The sequence below is a fragment of the Podarcis erhardii genome (genome assembly GCF_964252035.2).
Source record: "Podarcis erhardii genome assembly, chromosome: 2".
Lineage (NCBI taxonomy): Eukaryota > Metazoa > Chordata > Lepidosauria > Squamata > Lacertidae > Podarcis > Podarcis erhardii.
The window spans coordinates 27,316,642-27,340,216 of NC_138498.1; the positions used below are offsets into that span (position 1 = coordinate 27,316,642).

The following is a 23,575-nucleotide window of genomic DNA, read 5'->3' on the forward strand; positions in this document are numbered from 1 at the left end:
ATAAATTATGATTATGATTATGATTGCTGCATTTGGGAGGCTGTCCTCCTTGCTTGTCTGACCCATGATGTCAGGGTTGGGCTGGACCCTGAGGAGCGGTGGCTGGATGCTGATGAGTGGGCACTGGGAGAAGCGGGGCTGGAGACTGACTTGGAAGAAGGAAACAGTGATCTGGGGGATCCTGTAACAGCCAGGAGATGAGAGGCAGAGGCAGGAGAAACTGCAGGATTGGAGAGCGAAGAACAGGTGCAAGCAGAGGGAGAGATAGGTCAGGCAGGTGGAAAGTCAAGAACTTCCATGCCTCCTCCTCCTGCCCCCACCTCTCCTGATCCACTGCCTCCCAGGACCAAGTGAGTATTGGAGGAGGAAGAGCAGAAGCAAGTTACACACAGGTGGAGTCTGCGCCTGCTTGTGGGAGATACATAAGCTGAGGTTGGGGGCATGGCCTATTTCTTGTGGCAACTGCCTCACTGGGTGCACACCTAGGAGCAGCTGAGAGATGCAGGGCTGATAAGACATGCATTTTCCTAACTTGTAAATGCATTTTTGACAACTCCTCACTCTGGGCATTCCTTGCCTGACACATACCGTATTTTTCGCTCTACAAGACGCACCCAACCATAAGACGCACCTAGTGTTTAGAGGAGAACAAGAAACAAGAAAGCACTGCAAAGCCTCTTGAGTGAAGAGGCAGGAGTGCTCCCACTGTGCTCAAGAGGCTATGTGTGGCTATCCCTGAAGCCAGAAGAGCAAGAGAGATTGGTGCGCACCGATCCCTCTCGCTCTTCTGGCTTCTAGGATAGCTGCGCAGCCTCTTCAGGGCAGTGGGATGAAGGCTCCTCGCTGCCCTGAAGAGGTTGTGCGCAGCTAAGCCAGAAGCTAGAACAGCGAGAGGGAGCGCTGCGCAGTGATCCCTCTCACTGTTCTGGCTTCTGGGATAGCGGTGCAACCTGCATTCGCTCCATAAGATGCACACACATTTTCCCTTACTTTTTAGGAGGGAAAAGTGTGTCTTATAGAGCGAAAAATACGGTAACTTCCCTGTTTTGGCCAGTGCTGAATAAGTGATGCAGCGATGCCTCACATCATTCATGTCACTAGGTGGAGGACATGCTACATACAGTTCAAGCCATGGCAATTTGGAACCTGGGAGTCAAGCTCCAGCTCCCTCCACTCCCACCAGCATTTTGTGCTAGTGGCAAAGGTAGTATTTCCACAACATCACTGTTCAAGTTGCAGGTGTTTGGGGGTGTGCATTCCACCTGGTTGTAAACAGCCATTTTTTAAAGTCTAAGAGAGGTTTGCATTTCTGGACAGCACTGATTCCAAAAAACAAAAGAGTGCTTCGCTGATTTTTCAGTATTATCTGTGGTCTAAAGCAGGGTGCAAAGGTAAAGGGAGCCCTGACCATTAGGTCCAGTCATGACCGACTCTGGGGTTGCGGCGCTCATCTCACTTTATTGGCCGAGGGAGCCGGCGTACAGCTGCCAGGTCATAAGGCCAACATGACTAAGCTGCTTCTGGCAAACCAGAGCAGCACATGGAAACGCCATTTACCTTCCCGCCGGAGCAGTACCTATTTATCGACTTGCACTTTGATGTGCTTTTGAACTTCTAGGTTGGCAGGAGCAGGGACTGAGCAATGGGAGCTCACCCCGTCGCGGGGATTTGAACCGCCGACCTTCTGATCCGCAAGTCCTAGGCTCTGTGGTTTAACCCACAGTGCCACCCAAAAGCATGGACTACACAACAAGCATGGGAAGTTTCACAGCTCAGCTATAAGTCGGTTGAAAGTGGAACATATTAAAGTGTCTTTGTCAACAGAAGATAAAGCGTTTGTTTACTTGGTGAGGGTTTTAAGAGGCCAAGTATGCTGATTACTCAGACATATAAAATGAAGGCCAATTTACTGTCTGGCTCAAATATTTCCAAACGGATAAGGAACCCTGCTGCTTGGTTGGGTCAGCGAATCAGCTGCTTAGCACTGCCAATATGCTGTTTAGTTTTGTCAATACTGATGAGGTGCTCAATTCTGAAGAGAAAAAAATACAGGTCCTTGGTGTTAAACAGATGTGAATGTCTAACACTCCATCTATTCAGCCCTCAATAGCTGGTTGAGAGGGAACACAATCTTGCTAAGGGAGTGTCAAACCACACCGACATTTTATTGTCCTTAAAATAGAAACAAAGGTCACAGAGTTCCTGTCTTGCATTTAAACAGCGGGTAGATTTTACCTGCAGAGGCAGACACAGGGAAATGTGGTTAGGGAGGTACAATATTGAGTTTTAAAGTGAGAAATCGAGATTGAAATTTCTGTGAAACCACGAGCTCGCTGGGTGGGCTTGGGCAAGTCAACAATATTTTAGTTTAATGTAGGTAGCAGAGTTATCGGGAGGATAAATGAACAGAGAATTTCAAAGCAATTTATACACTGTAAAGCAGCTTTTGACAACTTGGTGCCCACCTGATTCCTGGGTCATCATGCCAGGATAGATGAGAGCTGTAGTTCAAAACATCTGGCAAAGACTACTGTAAGATCCATTGGCCTTTTCCCATCCTGTACTTTTCTTGCTGCTTCTAGTGTTCACTAGGATTATTTGCCTGGACTGCCATGTTTGCTTACCATGCTTGCCATGTGTGTGTGCGAGCACACTATGTACTAAGAAAAATGGCAGCCAAGACTGGTCCACCAATGGTCACTGGTAGCAGCATATGAACAGGAATGGTTACAACTAGAGAGGACAGGAATCTGGGGAGTTGAGGTGGCCTGCCCAGTCATCTGAGTGCCACCAATACATGCACTTTCTTACAATATTGTAGTATTGCAGCACAATGCTATCTGGTACCTGGCAAAGCAGCTAAAGTTCTTTCTGAGCATTTTCTAAGTAATTCTAAACCATTCTGAGCCAAACTGTGCATGTGTTGTATGTATGTACAGAAGTCTATAGAAAGAAAACGTCTGTATTTGAAGGAAGGACTTCTGCTCCACCCAGTTGACTGATAAGGCTCTCAGTTTCCCATACATGGTCATGGGGTGGCTAAATACTAAAAGGATACAAAAACAGATGAATGAATCAGCTTGATTGTTCTTATGAATGGAAGGATGAATGAAATGTGGTTTGCAAACTTGAGTTTCAGTCCATCTCAACATACAAGGCATGGAAGGCAGAGAGACTGAAGGTTACATAAAATTCTTGGCATGGGTGCTGCTGAGGTGTTGGTTTCAAAACTCAGGACTCACCTGGTGTATATTAGACTATCTGCAGGATCTACATCTGCACAAACTTGAAAATGAGGGATTCATTCTCTCATGTGGAATTGAAATTGAAATGGAATTGAAAAGGAAACAAAAGCTTCCCTTATTGCATTTCTCTGTTTGATGACAGAATTTACTGCTCACAAACATGAAGGATTAACAACACCAGAGAGCACAGTCCGGACAAAAGCTCACAAACCTTTATGTTGCCTCCAAAGCTCTGCCAACAAGTCCCAGCCATGCCCTGTAGTAACCCTCTTTCCTCTGCCACCTACGCACTTGAGGTATAAAATCTAAAATTTCACCTGCAATCCCAGTCCAATCGTCCAACGTATAGCACAACCCTGGCAGCTGCAACTCTCAAAATGAATGCAGTTTGAATCAATGATGCTGTGGGATTTCAAAGTTCAGCATAATGGGGCTATAGTGGTATCTCGGGTTAAGAACTTACCGGTAATTCGTTCCGGAGGTCCGTTCTTAACCTGAAACTATTCTTAACCTGAAGCACCACTTTAGCTAATGGGGCCTCCTGCTGCTGCCGTGCGGCCACCATGCAATTTCTGTTCTCATCCTGAAGCAAAGTTCTTAACCCGAGGTACAATTTCTGGGTTAGCGGAGTCTGTAACCTGAAGTGCTGTAACCTGAAGCGTCTGTAACCCGAGGTACCACTGTACATTATTTTTTAATTTTTTTAAAAAAAAACCTTCATCCTCCCATTGCGTAATATAACTTCAAGTTACAAGATAGGAGATTCCAACTAAACATCAGGAAAAACTTTCTGACCGTAAGAGCTGTTTGACGGTGGAACAGACGCCCTTGGAGGTTTTTAAGCAGAGATGGGATGGCCATCTGTCATGGATGCTTTAGCTGAGATTCCTTGCATTGCAAGGCGCTGGACAAGATAACCCTTGGGGGTCTCTTCCAACTCTATGATTCTGTGAGCACTAAATCACCACACCAGTGCTTCCTTGTATGTAGGAGCTCCACAGACATGCAGCCTGCACACATGTGTCTTTTGCCATTCACTTCACTGAAATGCAGCCTTGCACACTGGAAGGGAAATGGCCCCTCAGATTAAAGTGAGTAAGAAAAGCAACGCAAGCAAGAGCTCTGCATTCTCAGCCGAGCACCAGCAGCTCAGTATTGGGCGAATGGAAATGTTCTGCTTGGTGTTGCATGAATTATGGGAGAAGAAAAGAGTGACCATTCTTGAAATTCAGAAGCCTCACCACGCCTTGACTTAACCCCAGTTTTAGCCAAATCATGGCCCTCCTCCCGGTAGCCTTTTAAAAACTGTAGCTAAACAGACAGTTTCAGAAGTTGGACTTCACCCCAACTCTTTGCTGAATAGTAGTGGTTGGGATGTGGGTGGCACTGTGGTCTAAACCACTGAGCCTAGAGCTTGCCGATCAGAAGGTCGGCGGTTCAAATCCCCGCAACGGGGTGAGTTCCTGTTGCTCTGTCTCAGCTCCTGCCAACCTAGCAGTTTGAAAGCACACCAGCGCAGGTAGATAAATAGGTACCGCTTTGGCGGGAAGGTAAGCAGCGTTTCCATGCACTGCTCTGGTTTCGCCAGAAGCAGCTTAGTCATGCTGGCCACATGACCCAGACAAACTGTCTGCAGACAAACGCTGGCTCTCTCGGCCAGTAAAGCGAGATGAACGCCGCAACCCCAGAGTCGTCCGTGACTGGACTTAATGGTCAGGGGTCCCTTTACCTTTACCTTTTACAGCACCTAGCTCAAACAGGGGCACTTGCAGCAAAGCTTTGGAGCCGCTGCTGTGAAGCCAAACAAATCCAAGTAGGGCTGGGACAAGATTTTCCCACCTTTCCAGCAAAGATTGCTCAGCGCCCACCTAAACACGGAGTGCTTTTCCCCTTGAAACACAGAACCGAGAAAGCAGGGCCTCATTCTGTCCCCCCAGGTCCTTGCCCCTTAAAAAGGAGGCTCAAATTGCCGCACAAAGACTGGCTTCATTCTCAGCTTCTGAGAAACCTCAGCAGCTGCAAGAAAGATCTTTTTTTCTGATACATTAAACACTTGTTTCCTCTTAGCAAAATAAGACCAGTCTTGGTGGTGGGGAAGAAGAAGAAGAAGAAAAAACCGCTCAGAGTTGTTTAAACTTTTATATATATATATATATATATATATATATATATATATATATATATATAAAAGTTTATATATATATATATATATATATATATAAACATATATATATATATATATATATATATATATATATATATATATATATAAACAACAACAACAAGACGGTTGAGAATGGAGAAGGAGCTGCTGCGAATTTGCTTACCAAGGACAAACTTTTTTCAAAAAAGGGAAGGAGGGAGACATGGAAGGAGAGAGAGAGAGAGAGAGAGAGGTGGGGGGAAGAGTATGGGGAAAACATCTCTTCTAGAAAACAGTAGAGCTGCTGTCTACACGCTTCCTCCCCCCCTCCGGCAGCCCCCCCCTTGCCTCTCCTTAGCACAAAGCAGCTATTACCACAGCAAATTAATGGGTGGGAGAGGAAAGTGTGAATGGAGGGGTCTGTGCAAAAAGAAACCACAAAATTGCCACTGAGCCTTCCCCCCACAAGGAGCTAAAACCCATTCTGACCTTGCTCTACTTTGCCTGCCTTAAAGGCAATTAGGTGACGTGGTTTTGTTGTTGTTTCTTTGCTTTGTAGGGAAAGGGTAGGTGGTCAGGTGCAGATTGGAGAAGGAGGAAAAGAAAAGCAATTGCAGAAAATCTAGAACACAGATACCCCTTTGGAATCTTAACACTATGTGTGGAACCTGGACTATTAAGCCTATTCTTATTTTCTGTAGCATGCTTTCAAAGCCACAGGAAGTGAAAGTGCACAATTACATGATCATTCTTGAGATTTTGTGAGTGCAATTAACAGCGCAATTCTGGGCATGTCTGCCCAGAAGTAAATCCTACTGAGTTTGGTGGGACTTACTCCCAAGTAAGTGTAAAGGTAAAGGTAAAGCTGTACACCTGCTCCCCTGACCATTAGGTTGAGTCGTGACCGACTCTGGGGTTGCGGCACTCATCTCGCTTTATTGGCCGAGGGAGCCAGCGTACAGCTTCTGGGTCATGTGGCCAGCATGACTAAGCCGCTTCTGGCGAACCAGAGCAGCGCATGGAAACGCCATTTACCTTCCTGCTGGAGCAGTACCGATTTATCTACTTGCACTTAGGGGTGCTTTTGAACTGCTAGGTGGGCAGGAGCAGGGACCGACCGACGGGAGCTCACCCCATCGCGGGGATTCGAACCACCGACCTTCTGATCGGCAAGTCCTAGGCTCTGTGGTTTAACCCACAGTGCCACCTGCGTCCCCGTAAAGTAATGGGATTAAAACCTTAAAGAGATTTGGGTACAACTGAATCCCTCTGTAAAGATAATAAATCACTGAATCATAGAGTTGGAAGGGACCACGAGGATCATCTAGTCCAACCCCCTGCAATGCAGGAATCTTTTGCCCAATATGGGGCTCAAACCCATGACCCTGAGATTAAGAGTCTCGTGCTCTACTGACTGAGCTATCAACAAAGGTTTGTGCTTAACAATATATACAAAAAAACTTTTCTCCTTGAGTGGAATCCGGTTGATGTCTTTCTATGGACAGAAGACATCTGTCAGAGAAAGAGAAGGCAACCCCTTCCGCTCTGGAAGTGCCCCCCCCATTTGCTCCAAGGGGAGAGGAAATCACCCAAAACTGCCTTCAATCAGAAAAGAACGCCAACTGGATACCACCCCTTGCACCCCAGCATTCAGTAAACTTGAAGATTCTCTTTTGGGGTCTACAAGTCTCAAATACTGTACCTCTGCTCTCAGTTTCCATGCTAGCTAACCTGAGGTCACACTCAAACAACCATGGCATGGGCCTTCCACAGAACTTCTCCCCTGCCCTAGGAGAGATGAAGGGTCACAAACAAGAACAGAATGTCTTGTCTCATTCATAAACTCAGTCTCCTTCAGTAAGCAAATACACACAACAAACAGCTTTGTTTGAATCCAGGGTAGCGGGAAGAGCTTAATGAGGTGGAATCGCAGATTTTTACATCAACATTCCCTTTAAGTTCCCTCAAGGAGAGGGGTGGAAGTGGAACCCTGATGACTATCAAAACTTTCAGGAAGCTTATTTGCTTTGAGATGACAGTGTTTTACACAATTCCAACACTGATACATAACGGTTCTTAACACCAACCAAGTGACTGTGGGTTCCTGCTGCGGGTTGGGATTTGATTCTGCCCAGCCTTTGTGCAAGGAACTGTGGTAGAAGTAGCCAGACTGTGGTCAGATCTAATTAGCTAAAGCTTTTAGGAAATGTTGTAACAGGCAAAACAGGCAACTTCCAAGTCCTAAGAATGACTCCTCCAGTTCAAAGGTGGAAAGGGTATCTTCTGTGATGGGTGGGCATTACAGTAAAGAAAGTATCTATCTTGTTACAATTTCTGGAGAAGAAATTTGACGTGATTGCTCCTCTATATGAGACCCATCTGTTCGTGGTTTCTCCCAAGTTTACTGGGAAAGATTATAACCCCAATAAAACTTCACTGTGCTCTGGAAAAGAAAAGATGCCTTATGAAGAAACTCTTGGTGTCGTTAGGAAATGTACACTACCAAGGCAGGTGGCAGAGCTCAGCAGGAGTGCTTCGGTTGCACCCCCCACCCCCCCAATACAGCCCAATGCTATGATGTGAGCAGCAGTGGAGTATTTAAGAGTAGAATCTGTATGGTGGGACTGCGAAGAACTGGGCAAAGGCCTTGCTCACCCTTCCAGGGCAGTGAACATTGCCTTGAAAAGCAAGATTGTTAAATTGTGAATTATGGAGGCAAACAGAACAAATATCAAGAAACAGAAGCAGACTGTGGAAACAGAACAGAACAGAAACAGAACCAGGAATCAACAAGTAACATTCAGACAGACGGGGCCATTTTGTAGTTATTCCAGGAGCAAGGTACATCACAACTGCAACTACTATGACATCACAGACTGGGAGCTTGAATAAATTTGGTCCTCAAGATTGCCTTCAACCTTTCCTTTGCAAATTTTGACGCTGAGTCGTTTCCAAGTATTTTCTGAATGCCATTATATTCTTTGAATAATGGCTATCTACATTCAACACTTAATGATACATATCTGACAACTGAATTTCCCCCCCCCCAAAAAAAAAAATTCAACAGCTGACGTGCAACGGTACATAGTCAGTTACATTGCAACAGTATGTTTGTTCTTGGTGATAGCTTGTGGTTAGTGAAAAGAGAGCTTAACCAGGAACCTGGGTTTTGGCAACAAGCCAAACCTCAGGTTAACTCAGTGTGTTGCAGGAGCAAAAATGACCAGGAAGGAGCAAAGTGGCTGTGCAGTCCCAGTGGTGAGGTATTATTGGGAAGGTGCAGGCTCATAGACCTTGCTCCCAACCTATGAAGTCTTCTTTCCCCTCTGTCCTGTTTAAATTATCCTGCCCTAAATGGAAACTTATGGAACGGACCTTATACACAGTATGCCTGTGAACTGGCATGGCATCACCTTGGAACTCTCTCATTAACTTTTTTTTTTAATATAAAAAAGTAAAGAAATTGGCATCTCTGCATATTTGCAAGGTCAAGACACAGAAAGCCTTCTATAAGCCTAAAACCTTGTTTTGAAGGGACTATTATTTTACAGACCGATTATGAAAGTAGGCTACATATTCTTAACAAGCCCCTTTTCACTCCGGCTTTCAATTCCCCACAGTGTATAATATGCATGTGTATTCCTGCATGGCAGGGCCCTTAACATACTGTTTTGATTGTTATCGCCTTGCCATGAAAGGGCCGATTGTTTTGGGTTCCTACGATTACATCATGGCTTCCCACTCTGGTTGCCTGTCAAGGTGTTTGATCGGAGCTCGCAGGTGGGAAGGAGTCCTGCGGTAAGCCTTGAGCACTTCCCCATACTTGCCCTACCTGTTAAACACAGCTGCCTTAGCACGCAAAGGCTCTCTTCTCCCCCCCTCCCTTCCTTTTCTTGTGAACGCTCACGTAGAGCAGGCAAAGAAAATGAATTGGAGATGGAAGATACGGGAAATAAAACTATTGAGTTTAGATTCTGGCTGTCAGGAGACAGGCAGTGCTCAGAAGAACCTGTCAAAATCTTTCTACAGTTTCTACTTTTAGTTAAATATTTTTATTTATTTACTTGATTTGGGGGGGGGGAGCTACTCCCCCCCCCCCGGCTATGCCCATGGTCACACACACTGCTGGAATTTGAACTCTGGAGTGCTGGCCAAGGGTGAATGTAGTCTGTCGTTGGTGGGGGAAGGAAAGGTTAATCTGTCCTATACAGTGGTACCTCAGGTTACGAACTTAATTTGTTCTGGAGGTCCGTTCTTAACCTGAAACTGTTCTTAACTTGAGGTACCACTTTAGCTAATGGGGCCTCCCGCTGCTGCCACCGCACGATTTCTGTTCTCATCCTGAAGCAAAGTTCTTAACCCGAGGTACTATTTCTGGGTTAGCGGAGTCTGTAACCTGAAGCGTCTGTAACCTGAGGTACCACTGTACAATCTTCAGGGCTTGCAACTGGTGCTTGGGGGAAGCGCTATGGCATTTTCTTTGCAGACCTACCTGCCTGTCTATATCTGCCTCCTCTCTGCCTACTTTGTCCTTTATTCCTCTGCCCACAGGCTGCCATTTTGTGTTTGAGCTCTGCCTATCTATGAACTTCACAACCACTTGCTTTGACTCTCCGGGTGACATACAGATAGGTTTCAGTTCCACGATTTATTCTGAAACCACAAGTGGCTACAAAGGAAGAGCCTCGTGTAAGAGAGCATGTACTGGTCTAGCACAGCCGATAAGATGCTACTCCACCAATTAACAAAGCACCCCAACATGCTTTTAATTTGCCCCATCACTATGAACTCACCCTCCTTTTCTTACAGCCTCAGCTCACCATCTGAATTATTGTGGAAATATGCACCTGTTTGAGAGAGGACCCTTGTGAGGTTTGCAACAAAATCCTGCATTTAGAACAGTTTAAAGTTCTTTGTAAATGCTGAGTGTTATTCTCATTACCACCTAGTAGAGCAGCTGCAAAGCATGATGCTCAACTGCTTCTTTAATACGCCTTGTATACCTTATTTATTATTGTTGTTAGAGAAAACAAAAATTGGGAACAGTCACTAAGAATTTAGAAGGACTGTTTAGATAACCTTTTATTTCACATCTAACATACCAACACAATGGTAAGCAGTGATTATTTTTACATTGTGTCTCTGAGGGACAACAAACAGAGGCTTTTACTTCCTTGCTACTTACACTTTTTTGGTTTGCATCAACCTCTTGCCTTTTTAGCTACAAGTGAATGTTAAGTAGTCTTCATTTTCTTCTATTTTTACTTTTTAAAAAGGAGCCTACTTTCCACTGCATCTCTGGTGGTCTTTGACCTTTCCCAAACCCCAACAGCCATTGGCGAGGACCAAAAAAACGAAAAGCACAAGCTATATATTGTTTTGGAGGCTTAATTGGCTAGAAGGAAATGGCTCCACCTCACAATTCCAGCCCTCACACTGGGAAGGAATCAATTGGGTCTTATTGCCAGTCAATGGATGCCAATTCTTTCCCTCCAGCTTGCATATAGAATGCCGATTAACAGGGTGATAGCAGGAAAAAACCACCCCAATTGTGCTGTTAAAGAGGAAGTAAGGCCGTTTATGAGCAGCGTAGAAACATTTATATCTGTGTCTGAGCTCAGGTATCTGTTCTCTGAGGAGAATCTCTTCAGGAAATTCAAGGACCTTTTAACTGTGCTTACAATAAGGCAGGGGTCAGCAAACTTTTTCAGCAGGGGGCCAGTCCACTGTCCCTCAGACCTTGTGGGGGGGCTGAACTATATTTTTGGGGGGGAAATGAACAAATTCCTATGCCCCACAAATAACCCAGAGATGCATTTTAAATAAAAGCACATGTTCTACTCATGTAAAAACATCAGACAGGCCCCACAAATAACCCAGAGAAGCATTTTAAATAAAAGGACACATTCTACTCCACACTGATTTCAAGACTGTCCGCAGGCCAGATTTAGAAGGCGATTGGGCCTTAGTTTGCCTACCCATGCAATAATGCCATGCAAGCATATATAATACAGGAGGGCAGTTCTGTATAGCGAGTGGAGAACAAATGCAGTTGACACCCCACACCCTTTCTGAAGTGCTCCTCACTGTGAATCCTAATACCCTGACTGCAGGAGGATGCTAGGCAGTCAATATGCCACACGAGAAGGGCACACATACCCATCCCTTGTCTTATTCTTGGGTATTTTCAGTGGCAGCACCACACTTATGGAACTCTCTCCCTGGGGGCATCCTGTGTCGTCATCGTCCCCCATAGAAACATTCAAGCGAAAGCGAAAGACATTTCATTTGTCCAGACTATATGTATTACAGATGACACTGGCTTTTAGTGGGTGGCACTATAGATAGCTTCCACTGCTAATCTCTAGGAAAGTGTTTTTCTGTGACTTTGTGGTATTCCTTTGTATTATTTAATTTATGCTGTCAGGCACCCTGTTCCCTGGTTGGAAGAAGAGCAGGGTGGGAAAACAACCAATAAACAAAGAAATTAAAACACTGCTTTTCAAGCAGAAGGCCTCCTGTTACTATCTAAAAAGAAGAAGCCCAGGACAAGGCTAGGAGAAGGAGACGGGTCGAAGATCGCCGAGTGAGCTTCACAGGTCAAAACCAGCCAATGCATTGCAATGATTGCAATGATGCAATACAGTGGTACCTTGGGTTACAAACGCCTCGGGTTACAAACACTTCGGGTTACAGACTCCGCTAACCCAGAAGTAGTACCTCGGGTTAAGAACTTTTCCTCAGGATGGGAACAGAAATCATGCGGTGGTGGTGCAGCGCCAGCAGGAGGCCCCATTAGCTAAAGTGGTACCTCAGGTTAAGAACAGTTTCAGGTTAAAAACGGACCTCTGGAACGAATGAAGTTTGTAACCAGAGGTACGACTGTACTGCAAAAAAAAGAACAACAATTTCGCTGCCACCCCCCCCCCCAAGAAAAGCTCAACAAATCAAGGTTTTTTTTGAAATATGTAACCCTACTTTAATATGGCCCTGCTCCTGGATTCTGTATTAACCGCCATTTTGAAACACACTTCAAGGATGGCACCCACTCAAGAGTGTCCACATGGTGGCTCATATCTTTTGATAAGGGATAGTGCACAGTAAATTGCCCCAAACCAAGAAGGAACTGTCCTAGATTACATGTGTAAAATATTATGCATTTATATTTAGAAGTGCCTGGGAGCAGAAGGAAGAAAGAGGCATCTGGGGAGAAAGTCTCCAGCAGGAAAAAGGCTGGGTATGTGGTTGAGTTGAACACAATGTATTCATTCAGGAAAGAAAAGGAGGGGGAAAGCACTTGTCTCACAGGGCTTTTCCCAGTGAAAACACCAAGATAAGTTTACCAAACACTCTTCACCCTAGACAAAGAGAGAAATTGTATCCTAGCCCTGCAGGCTGCTAGTGGCGGAATCCAAGGCCCTGAGTGTGCCTGTGGCTTCTTTGGCGAACAATATGTTTGCTCAGTCTTGTAGACACATCCTCAAGAAATCTTTATGACTGTGCTCAGGGCAACATTCCTTCTCCCTGCCCCCCACCCCGCTGCAGTGAAAAATACAAAAAAAGAAGGGGATGGGCTTGATCAGGGGGTGCCAATTCACCCATTTTTATCTGGTGCCACTGACAAAACGAGGCACTGCTAAATATCTTTCACCACCGGATGGCACAAGCCAAACCAACCTGTAACAACACTGGTGCAATGGTAGCCACAACAAACAAAACCTCCTTGGCTTTAAGTTAAATCAGTCCTTGCTACTTAGCCCCATTTGGTCTCTCTCGCATGTGTACTGCTTTTAATGACTACTGGCACAATCAACCACATTTAATGATATTAGCCCCATAAAACAGGAATTATTCGTCAATTTGTGCAACAAAGCATCTCATAACATGTCAAGTTGTGCTTTGCATGCTGCTAAAGAATGATTAACGCAAGCCTCTCCCCACCTTTTAAAGGAAATATTGCAGTACAGTGGTACCTCGGGTTACAGACGCTTCAGGTTACATATGCTTCAGGTTACAGACTCCACTAACCCAGAAATAGTACCTCAGGTTAAGAACTTTGCTTCAGGATGAGAACAGAAATCGTGCTCTGGCAGCGCAAGGCCCCATTAGCTAAAGTGGTGCTTCAGGTTAAGAACAGTTTCAGGTTAAGTACGGACCTCCGGAACGAATTAAGTACTTAACCCGCGGTACCACTGTACATAAAAGAACTTAGTATGTTTGCTTTTTTGTGATGGCAGTAACGGATCTTGATAATTAAGAGAAATGGTGCCAACAAAAAAATAAAATATAGAAAGCAGCCGTGGTTGCTGATTAATTATTGTGCAAAACTCTCCTCTATATGCAGCAGCAATATTATGAGATGTCCAGTCCAGGCACGAAACAACTTTATGGGTCAACAATAGGAGATTTCTTCTTCTTCTAGTACACCAAGAGAGAGGGAAAAAGAGAGGTATGTGATGTATTGAGGCATTTGTTGAGACAAAGATACTGGGGTGGGGGGAAGGAACAGCACACGCCTCAAGCCAATATAGGCTCATGTCTTCAGCTGGCACCAGAACAAAGCGATTCCAAAAATAGAGCTCAAACACCTAAGTAATCGCTCATGTGTTTTTGAGGAGTCAAGTCGTACGCATTGCCAAATCTATCGGCCTTACTTAGTTTTCTACGCTTTTGTGGCCACCTTTATGGGATGGGGGGGGGAGGAGGCAGCCCTTTTAGAAGCACGGAACAATATTTCACATGCTGTGGAAGTCAAGACTGTCTTCTTTGTTCTTTGAGGCCCTGGGGAAACCCAGCCAGATGGGCGGGGTATAAATAACAAATTATTATTATTTATTAAGGAATATGAAATCTCACTGAGCTTTCCAACAGCTCGTTTTTGTAGTATCCAAATGCACATAGAAGAGATTTTAAGGGTTTCTGAAGAGAAGTGGTTGGGCTCCCTCTCTTTTAAGATTCAGGGCATACTGAAAAAGGCCCTCTTTAACCAGACCTTTGGCTGGTCAGCATCCAGTGTGTTGTGGAGGGATTGTTGGGGTGGATTGTTATTGTTTTAATTATTATTATGTACTTGGGTTTTTTTACATTACAGACCCTCAAAATGTCCCTATTTTCCAGGGACCGGTCCCGGATTTACAGAAGCCGTCTCAGTTTCCGATTTGATCCTGGAATGTCCCGCTTTTCCTTAGGATGTCCCTATTTTCATCAGAGAAATGTTGGAGGGTATAGTTAGGACACCCCTGTTTTCATTGTTGGAGGGTATGGAGTTATGTGACACACACAGAGCTCCGAGCCCAGGAGATAAGTAACTATACAACTTTTAAAAGATATCTGAAGGCAGCCCTGTATAGGGAAGTTTTTAATGTTTAACGTTTTATCATACTTTTATAAACGTTGGAAGCCGCCCAGAGTGGCTTGGGCAACACAGTCAGATGAGAGGGGTATAAATTATAAAATAATAATAATAATAATAATAATAATAATAATAATAATAATAATAATTGAATGGGAGAAATGTTGAAGAAATGTTGGAGGGTATGACAGTGTTATGTTTTCGAACTGCCCTGAGACCTGCGGGTATACAAGGGAAGAGGCTGTAGCACAGTGCAGAATGATGTTGGAGTAGCCAAGCATACAGACCAGGAAATGCATCCTATGCCGACCCACAGGCGTTCCAGTACCACAAACCTCCATTGTCTGCATCAATTGCCACATGTTGGCCACCCATGAACTGGACTTCGGTACAAAAAAAGTACCACAAGCTGCAACACCCCAGAGTGTCCATGATTTCAGAGAACAGGAAAACATATTATTAAAGCTATTTCTTCTGTTTCCCCAAACACAAATAATCTGGGTTTTGGTTGAAAGCCCTTCTGCGATTCCTGGTATGGTTTTTTGTTCTAAAGATATTTAATGTAGCTAGGCCACGCAGACAAAATGGGGTCAAATGTTTAGCTTGTACTATTTTTGGAAATGATTTAAGAGGGCCTTCCTTTGAGATCCCGCCAGCTTCATGTTACAGCAGCACGCCCTCCATAGAAATGCCCACCAAAATTTTATTTTGGGGAGGAGAAATAAAAAATTGCACATTAACACTGGCAAGGCTGCACACAAAGTACAATTTAACGATGCGGCGGCACTGATCCTGAGAAATTCTAGAGTTGGAGAGAGCTTTAAAGCCTCGTTATAAAGGTTATTAAAACATTATTATTTTTTCAATAGGGGGGAAAAAAGCACACATGTGCATTAAAACTGGGTGGTCTGAAAGGAAAACTTTCAGGCCTCTTGCCCATCTAGAACGATTCTCTGAAATGCTGATGAATGTATGTTTGTAGCCTTGTCCATTATCAACTGCACAGTGCCCAGCCTCCATCATCACTCTGCCCTACCCCAGGCAGATAAGCCACAGCGACACCAGTGAGAGGTAGGCAGTCTTACAACTCTGCCCCCCCCCCATCTTGGCTACTACAGTCATACCTTGGAATTTAAACCGAATCCATTCCAGAAGTCCGTTCAACTTCCAAAATGTTTGGAAACCAAAGTGCGGCTTCTGATTGGCTGCAGGAAGCCCCATCAGACGTTCGAGTTCCAAAGAACGTTCGCAAACCAGAACACTCACTTCCAGGTTTGCGGCGTTCAGGAGCCAAGGTACGACTGTACTTGTTTCAGGATCTGGGAGAAATACCCAGAATCTGGGGAAAGGCTAGGATTTTGTGCTGTATGTCAAGGCTATACACAGAACACCTGTGCATCTTCAGCAAAGGAATTGAGTGGGGGGGGGAATGATATGGTGGTTGCTCCCATGACTTCAATACTGCACTGAAATTCCACCTATAAATTTCCACAGGAAGATGCTCTAGGGATTCAGTTGTAACTCAAACATTGACTTAGTAAAATTCATGGCACAACCGGATCGCAGTTCCCAGTTTTAAGTGCTAACATGCCACCCAGGGCAATACATTAATCTCTTTTGCAAGGAATATGCCTTGAACTATAAAGATAAATAAGATAATATTTAGTTAGCTCAGAACTGCATCAGCCTGAAGCATAACTGTGCTCTGAAGAAACATGTGCCAACTTAGATGCAGATTGTTAATTGATTTAAAATTTAAAAACAAATACACCAATATATACCCACAGGGATTCAAAATTCAAATGCAAAACCAAACAAGACGCCTTAAAGATGATAATCCAGTTATCTTTCTTAACCCTCTTAAACTAATGTGGACTCCAATAAGTCTTTTAAATATTTGTAGAACTTTCACCCATTTTTTTAAGCAAAACTCCCCACTTTTTCAATTTTTTTTTAAAAAAGTTTAACTTACTAAAAGGGGTCTGATTTACTGCCTAAAGTCAATCCCAACATCACTTAAGCAATACTCTATTTTTAAAAGAAAGCATTATAAAGCAAGTTGAACTTCAATTCCTACAACATTACCCTTCTCCAAATGAGTAGATTAAAATAGCTTAGAAAGGAAGAAAGAATAAATCTGCAAAATGCAGTCCTCCATCTGAAATAATATTTTTATTTGTGTTAAGCTGTTGGCCATATGAATGAATACCTTTAAGACAAAACAAATCTGTGGTATAGTCAGCTGAACTAACAAAAACCAATCAGCCTTTTTTTCTTTTTTGGTTATTGGCTTCCTCCTGCCACCGCAGTGGACAGAATAATTCTGGCTTGCAAACAGCCACTGACCTTGCCACCTGTGGCAAAGAAGAATTCCCTCCAGCCAATCAGAAATGAAAGCTTGACCAAAAAATATCCTACTTTTAACTATGATAGATAGGTGTGGGTGGGCAAACAACGTATGGCAGATGTCAAGGGAATAAACAACGACCTGACTTTCAGAAGACATCTGAAGGAAGCCCTGTTTAGGGAAGTTTTTAAGGATTGATGCTATTATTATGTTTTTAGATTATGTTGTAAGCCACCCAGAGGGGCTGGGGAAAACCAGCCAAATGGAAGGGGTATAAATAAAAAATTTGTTGTTGTTGTTGCTGCTGCTGCTGCTGTTAATTTTTTATTTGCAATGACTGTATTAATCCTGCCTTCTCCATGTTTCTTGGTATAAACTGGTATAACATGCAGGTGTAGGAAACATCACGGTATAGTGCTCTTGAAAGCACAGCAAACAATGAAGACAAGTTGATCAAAAGGCAGCATGAAGCTGGAGAAGGAACTTCCATAATGCAAAATTTGGACCTGCCATTGTAAAAGAAGCCAAGCAAAGGAGCAGATGTCCCGCCTCTTTGCTTGCCACAGGCTGGTTCTGCACAACAACAACAACAACAACAACAACAACAACAACAACAATTTATTATTTATACCCCGCCCATCTGGCTAGGTTTTCCCAGCCACTCTGGGCGGCTTCCAACAGATTATTAAAATGCAATAATGCATCAAACATTAAAAGCTTCCCTAAACAGGGCTGCCTTCAGATGTCATCTAAAACTCTGGTAGTTGTGGTTCTCTCTGACATCTGGTGGGAGGGCGTTCCACAGGGTGGGTGCCACTACCGAGAAGGCCCTCTGTCTGGTTGCCTGTAACTTGGCTTCTCGCAGTGAGGCAACCGCCAGAAGGCCCTCAGCGCTGGATCTCAGTGTCTGGGCTGAACAATGAGGGTGGAGATGCTCCCTCAGGTATGCTGGACTGAGGCCGTTTAGGGCTTTAAAGGTCAGCACCAACACTTTGAATTGTGCTCGGAAACATACCGGGAGCCAATTTAGGTCTTTCAAGACCGGTGTTATGCATGGTGTATAGCCAAACCCCTTGCCCAGATTATACACTCATTGACTGTGGACAGTCCTATGCAGGGTCTGAAACAATATAGTGCACACTTTTTTGTGTAGTTCTTGATATGTCTGACCGTACAAAATCATTCAGTGCACTTGTCACTGAACGGCCCCCAGCCCTTCCTTAGATTTCTTCTTAGCAGCATCTTCCTTCTTTAAATTCTGCAGGAGCCTTAGCAAAAGTTAGAAGTGGCTTTTCTAAATCACAGAAACAGCAAGGAAGCTTTAGCTAAGCCACAAAGAAATCCAAGAAACACAGCAGCTCAGAAATATTACTGCACCCTGTACACATCTTTGGGCAACACATCTGAGGGTAGCTTTCGGAAAGCTTGAACTTGCTATTCTGCCTTTTTTTAAAAAGAGTCCAAATTATGTAGCAGACAGGATACCCCCTCCCCCTTTTAAGGAGTGATTAATCATCCTTACAGAAGAATTTACAACTCCTTTCTACACAAATTTGCCAGATTTGACCCAGCTCATTTGTTTTGGCACTGTTCACTGGGAAACATAAATGCCTGTGGGACAAAGACAGTGATCTCTAATGCAGCAGTTTTCCACCTGAATATGTCTAGATTTAGCTATTGGATTTTGCTATGTTGAGTGCATTATGGAGCAACTGGATACCAAGCCTTTATGCAGCCTGGTGGTATTTCTGCTACTGCTGTTGCCACAACATTGCAAATCGGATGGTCATTTTCTTAAAAGGCAGTCTGGGCACACACGGAGAGAGAGGAGCAGGTAGTAGGACTGGGGAAAAAATCTAAATGTGTAGGGGACAGAAACCTGTGAGCTGTGCAAAGCAGGTGTTTTGTGTTTTTTCACACATACAGAGGGGCCAGGAAAAGACAGTTTATACGGGGACAGAATAGGTCAACAACCAATTGCAGCAGGGAAGGAGCAGACGAAAGAGCCACTATAGTTTCTGTATTAGTGTGTTCCCCCAAACAATGCAAATTTGAACATTGCTAAAATCCACTCTCTTAGTTACTGGAGAAGGTCAGTCCATGGCTCAACATTCATATTAAAGCAGCCGACTCTTCTGCTTGTCAAAAGCAGACCTCGAAAGCCTTAAATGGCTCAAGACCGCAATACCGCAAGGACTGCCACTCCCCATATGAACCAACCTGGACCCTGGAATCATAATCAGATGCTCTTTTTTGTGTGCCTCCTCCTCAAGAGGTCCAGAGGACAATAACAGGCCTTTTCTGTGGTGGCTCCCCACTTGCGGAATGATCTCTCCCAGAAGGGTCACCTGGAGGCTTCATTACATATCTCTAGGTGCCAGGCGAAAACATTTATCTTATCTCAGGCATTTGGCTAATTGTGGTCTTTTAAACTGTGTGTCCACACACAGTAATCAGAAATTTTAGGGAGAAGCCATGACAGTATACCTGAAGGAGCGTCTCCACCCCCATCGTTCTGCCCGGAAACTGAGGTCCAGCTCCAAGGGCCTTCTGGCGGTTCCCTCGCTGCGAGAGGCCAAGTTACAGGGAACCAGGCAGAGGGCCTTCTCGGTAGTGGCACCCGCCCTGTGGAACGCCCTCCCACCATATGTCAAAGGAAAAACAACTACCAGACTTTTAGAATACATCTGAAGGCAGCCCTGTTTAGGGAAGCTTTTAATGTTTAATAGATTATTGTATTTTAATAATCTGTTGCAAGCCGCCCAGAGTGGCTGAGGAAACCCAGCCAGATGGGCGGGGTATCAATAATTGTATGTTGTTGTTGTTAAAGCAGGATAAGAGTGCTAGCCTCTAAAATGGTAAGTAACCATCAGATTTGCAACCTTAATGAAGAGTAGTAATTCAAACTTTTACAGGAATAAGAGACTGGTTAGCTCCACTGCTGACATATCCTCGTCGGCCAGGGGTCAAAAGGTTTATTAAAAATTCTCTTATAACCTCTTTGTTGTTTAGTCGTTTAGTCGTGTCCGACTCTTCATGACCCCATGGACCAGAGCACGCCAGGCACTCCTGTCTTCCACTGCCTCCCGCAGTTTGGTCAGACTCATGTTTGTAGCTTCAAGAACACTGTCCAACCATCTCGTCCTCTGTCGTCCCCTTCTCCTTGTGCCCTCAATCTTTCCCAGCATCAGGGTCTTTTCCAGGGGGTCTTCTCTTCTCATGAGGTGGCCAAAGTATTGGAGCCTCAGCTATAACCTCTATTTACATCTAAAAATCCTTGCTTTCTCCTAAATTTATGGATTCTGAAGACTGAAGCAGCAACATAAAGCAGAGCTAAGGGAGAGGGAAGGGAAATGAAACAAAATATTCTTCCATCCCCAAGAATGTGTACGATTGTCTGCCAGTGGCAAAACAGGAGAAATGCTTAGGCCGGCCAAACTTATGCAACCTCTAAAGACCTGGACCTAGACAATTTACTAACAGATGTAGCTATAAAAGGCCCCATTATAGCATCGTGTACAGTAACAATGCGTTCATTCAAATTCCCTCTCCTTCTCTGAAGGTTTATTTTTAAAACCTTGTTGCTGAGGAGGGGAGAGGGGAGAAAACAGGCCATAATGGCTGCAAAGGACTATAAATCTCTTGTTCAAAGAGAGCCTTGCTCAGCATTATCCTGATAAGATAAATATGGATAATGGTCTGCTATGATTTTGGTTTACTTTAAGGGGCGGGGAGAGAGAGCAACACAGCCAGAACAGAGGAAAGTCTCAAAGGGAAAGGAAGGCATTCTTGAATGGAATTGTCAGAGATATCGATAGTTGGGATTCACACAAAGTGCCCCTCTCTACTGCAAAGAATGGGGAAGTTCTTATTGCATGCCATGCACATACCAGGATTCCAAAATCTCAAAGAAACTGTGATTTGCATTAAGATGGATCGTGCATGAAGTGATTGTGAGACAATGTTGGAATGAACTGAACTTCTAATCAATGCATCAAGTAAAATTAATCCGTTCTACTGGATGCATTGCAGTTATCTGAAGGGAAACCCCTGTGTGATAGGTATGCATATGTTTACATATTGATTTTAAACAGGGGAGGACCCTGTTTCTGAACATTTTGCCAGTACAGTGGTACCTCTGGTTGCAAACAGGATCCATTCCGGAGGCCTGTTCACAACATGAAAAGCCCGCAACCTGAAGCGCCGTATCTGCACATGTGTGTGGCGTGATTTGGCGCTTGTGCGCATGCGCGAAGTGCAATTAAGCACTACTGCGCATGCGCGAGTGGCGAAACCTGGAAGTAACCCTTTCCGGGCTGCCGTGACACGCAACCTGAAAAAATTTAACATGACACAAACGTAACATGAGGTATGACTGTATACAGAGCATTCTAGGATTCAATTTTCTACCCTCGCAATTCTGTGCTATGTTAGGTTAGAAGAATTAGTGCCAATACGCTTGCCAGCCACTCCTATGATGCCTGTGGAATGCTTCAGAAAGTATCCCTTCAAAACTCATGATGCAAGAGGGAATGATCTTTTTGCCAAGTTCCCATTTGCACCGACATGGCCTCTCCTAGGTTGAACACACCTTCTTAAACATGTCTGCATTTCATTGGCTGCCAGATCCACTCTCCCATCCGTTCTGAACAAAGGAGAAAGCCACAAGTGGCTTCTATCAGTGTGTGCGGTGGTGGCTGATGCAAACCACTCTGAGGCTGCTTCTGTGGTATATGAATTTTATGAAATAAAACAAACAAATAAATGTAGCTGCCCTCCCCTCACATCTCTATCTCTGCATCTTTGGCACTAGGCTGCCATTCTGTGTTATGCCACATGCCATGGCACCCATTTTGAACTGGCGAGCCCCCCTGAACCAATGCTTCATTGCACCAGATGGATTCCATGTTTTACTACTTTTAATGCACCCTAAACAGTGTGAAAATATGTTGTGGTGAAACCAGTGGGACTAATTTATGACCGTTGAGATTGCTCATGTATTTTGCCAACAATGAAAGTTACTGCCCGGTTACCAAGGGCACTCTCTATGCCCTTAGTAAGTAACTGGGCCTTCCTGTCTGTTTTACAACACTTACTAACAAAAGTGTATGCAGAAGCCTTGGGGAGCAAGTTGTGATATCCTGCTCCTCTCTCTCTTTTAAAAATAATATTATTTTATTATTTTTTCCTTATAGATGGTCACTCAACAATTCTATCCCAATCCAACAAAACTAGTGTCTTCCCGATCACCCAACATTGATGTTTATAACCCAAATTACACACAATTGCATTTTAAAGTTCTGCCTTATCTAATTTCATCCTAGCATGTTTCTTAATATTTTATATTGCTTGGCAGGGGGTTGGACTTGATGGCCCTTGTGGTCTCTTCCAACTCTATGATTCTATGATTCTATATACACTAGAAATGGTTTGCAGTCTCCTTTAAAAGGTTCTAAATTTGTATCTTTTACCAGTGCCATCAATTTTGCCATCAATGCGTATTCCAAGATTTCCACCAAACATTCTTCCTTTGATGGTCTTCTCTCCTCCTTTCATTTCTGAGCAAAGAGAATCCTTGCCACTGTAGTCACATACATAAATACCAGTGAGGCTTTCTTGGGGGTTTTGCTGTGGTATCCTCTTCTTAAAGAAGTAGGTGCAAGTTCCCTCAAGGATGAACAGGTAATTTGATCTAGGGGCTTCCTAACACACACACCTCTTCCCCCATGCGATCATCAGGCAGATTCCAAGCATATTAAGCTCTTCCCAATGTTGTTGTTGTTGTTTAGTCGTGTCCGACTCTTCGTGACCCCATGGATCAGAGCTCTGCTCTTCCCAATAAGCCTCCTCAATTATCCCCCCCCCCGCACCCTCCCTGTCAAATATCTCGCTTGCAAATCGACTGGAAACAGAAAATGGCAAAGTTCAGCACATCCATCGTTTCTGTTCTTTTCCAACCTGCTTGTTAAATTATGGCACTTGGATTGGTAAACCACCTTTCTTCAGCTGTGGGGAAATGTTAAAAAGGGAAAGTAAAACCCAAGACTGCCAAGAGGATAGGAAGGCATGAAGTCATAAAACAAGGAAAGGGAGGAAAGGGTAGGGTGGCTGGGTTAATGCCCAGTCTATATGGCTAAGTGAGGGCCCTTGGGTCAGGTTGGAATTAAACTAAGAACAATCTGTTCCACAGAATTCATATTATTTTATTCTTTAAAAGTCCTGCCTTTTACCACAAGCACAAGAATGCTGCTGTGATGGAAATTGTCTCTCTGTGTGTGCGCACACGTGCTTTCTGGCAAAAGAGGTCACTTGTGACTGGATTTAGTCCTGCACTATGACAAAGAGTTCTTTCTTAATGCAGTTTAATAGCCACACAACTGCCATGGGGGTTTGGGTTAGGAATGGACTCAGTTTTTTGCTAAATACAGTAGTTTAAAAGGCCTGTTTAAATAACGACAGAGCGCTTTTTTCTGCTGCACTGTGACTAA

The 23,575-nt window shown here is 44.1% G+C and overlaps 1 protein-coding gene across 3 annotated transcripts in view; it reads right to left on the reverse strand.

The window, feature by feature from the left end:
* Positions 1-23,575, reverse strand: part of SLC39A11 (solute carrier family 39 member 11) — a 258,114-nt gene that overhangs the window by 5,160 nt on the left and 229,379 nt on the right. The gene's annotated exons all lie outside the window — the stretch shown is intronic.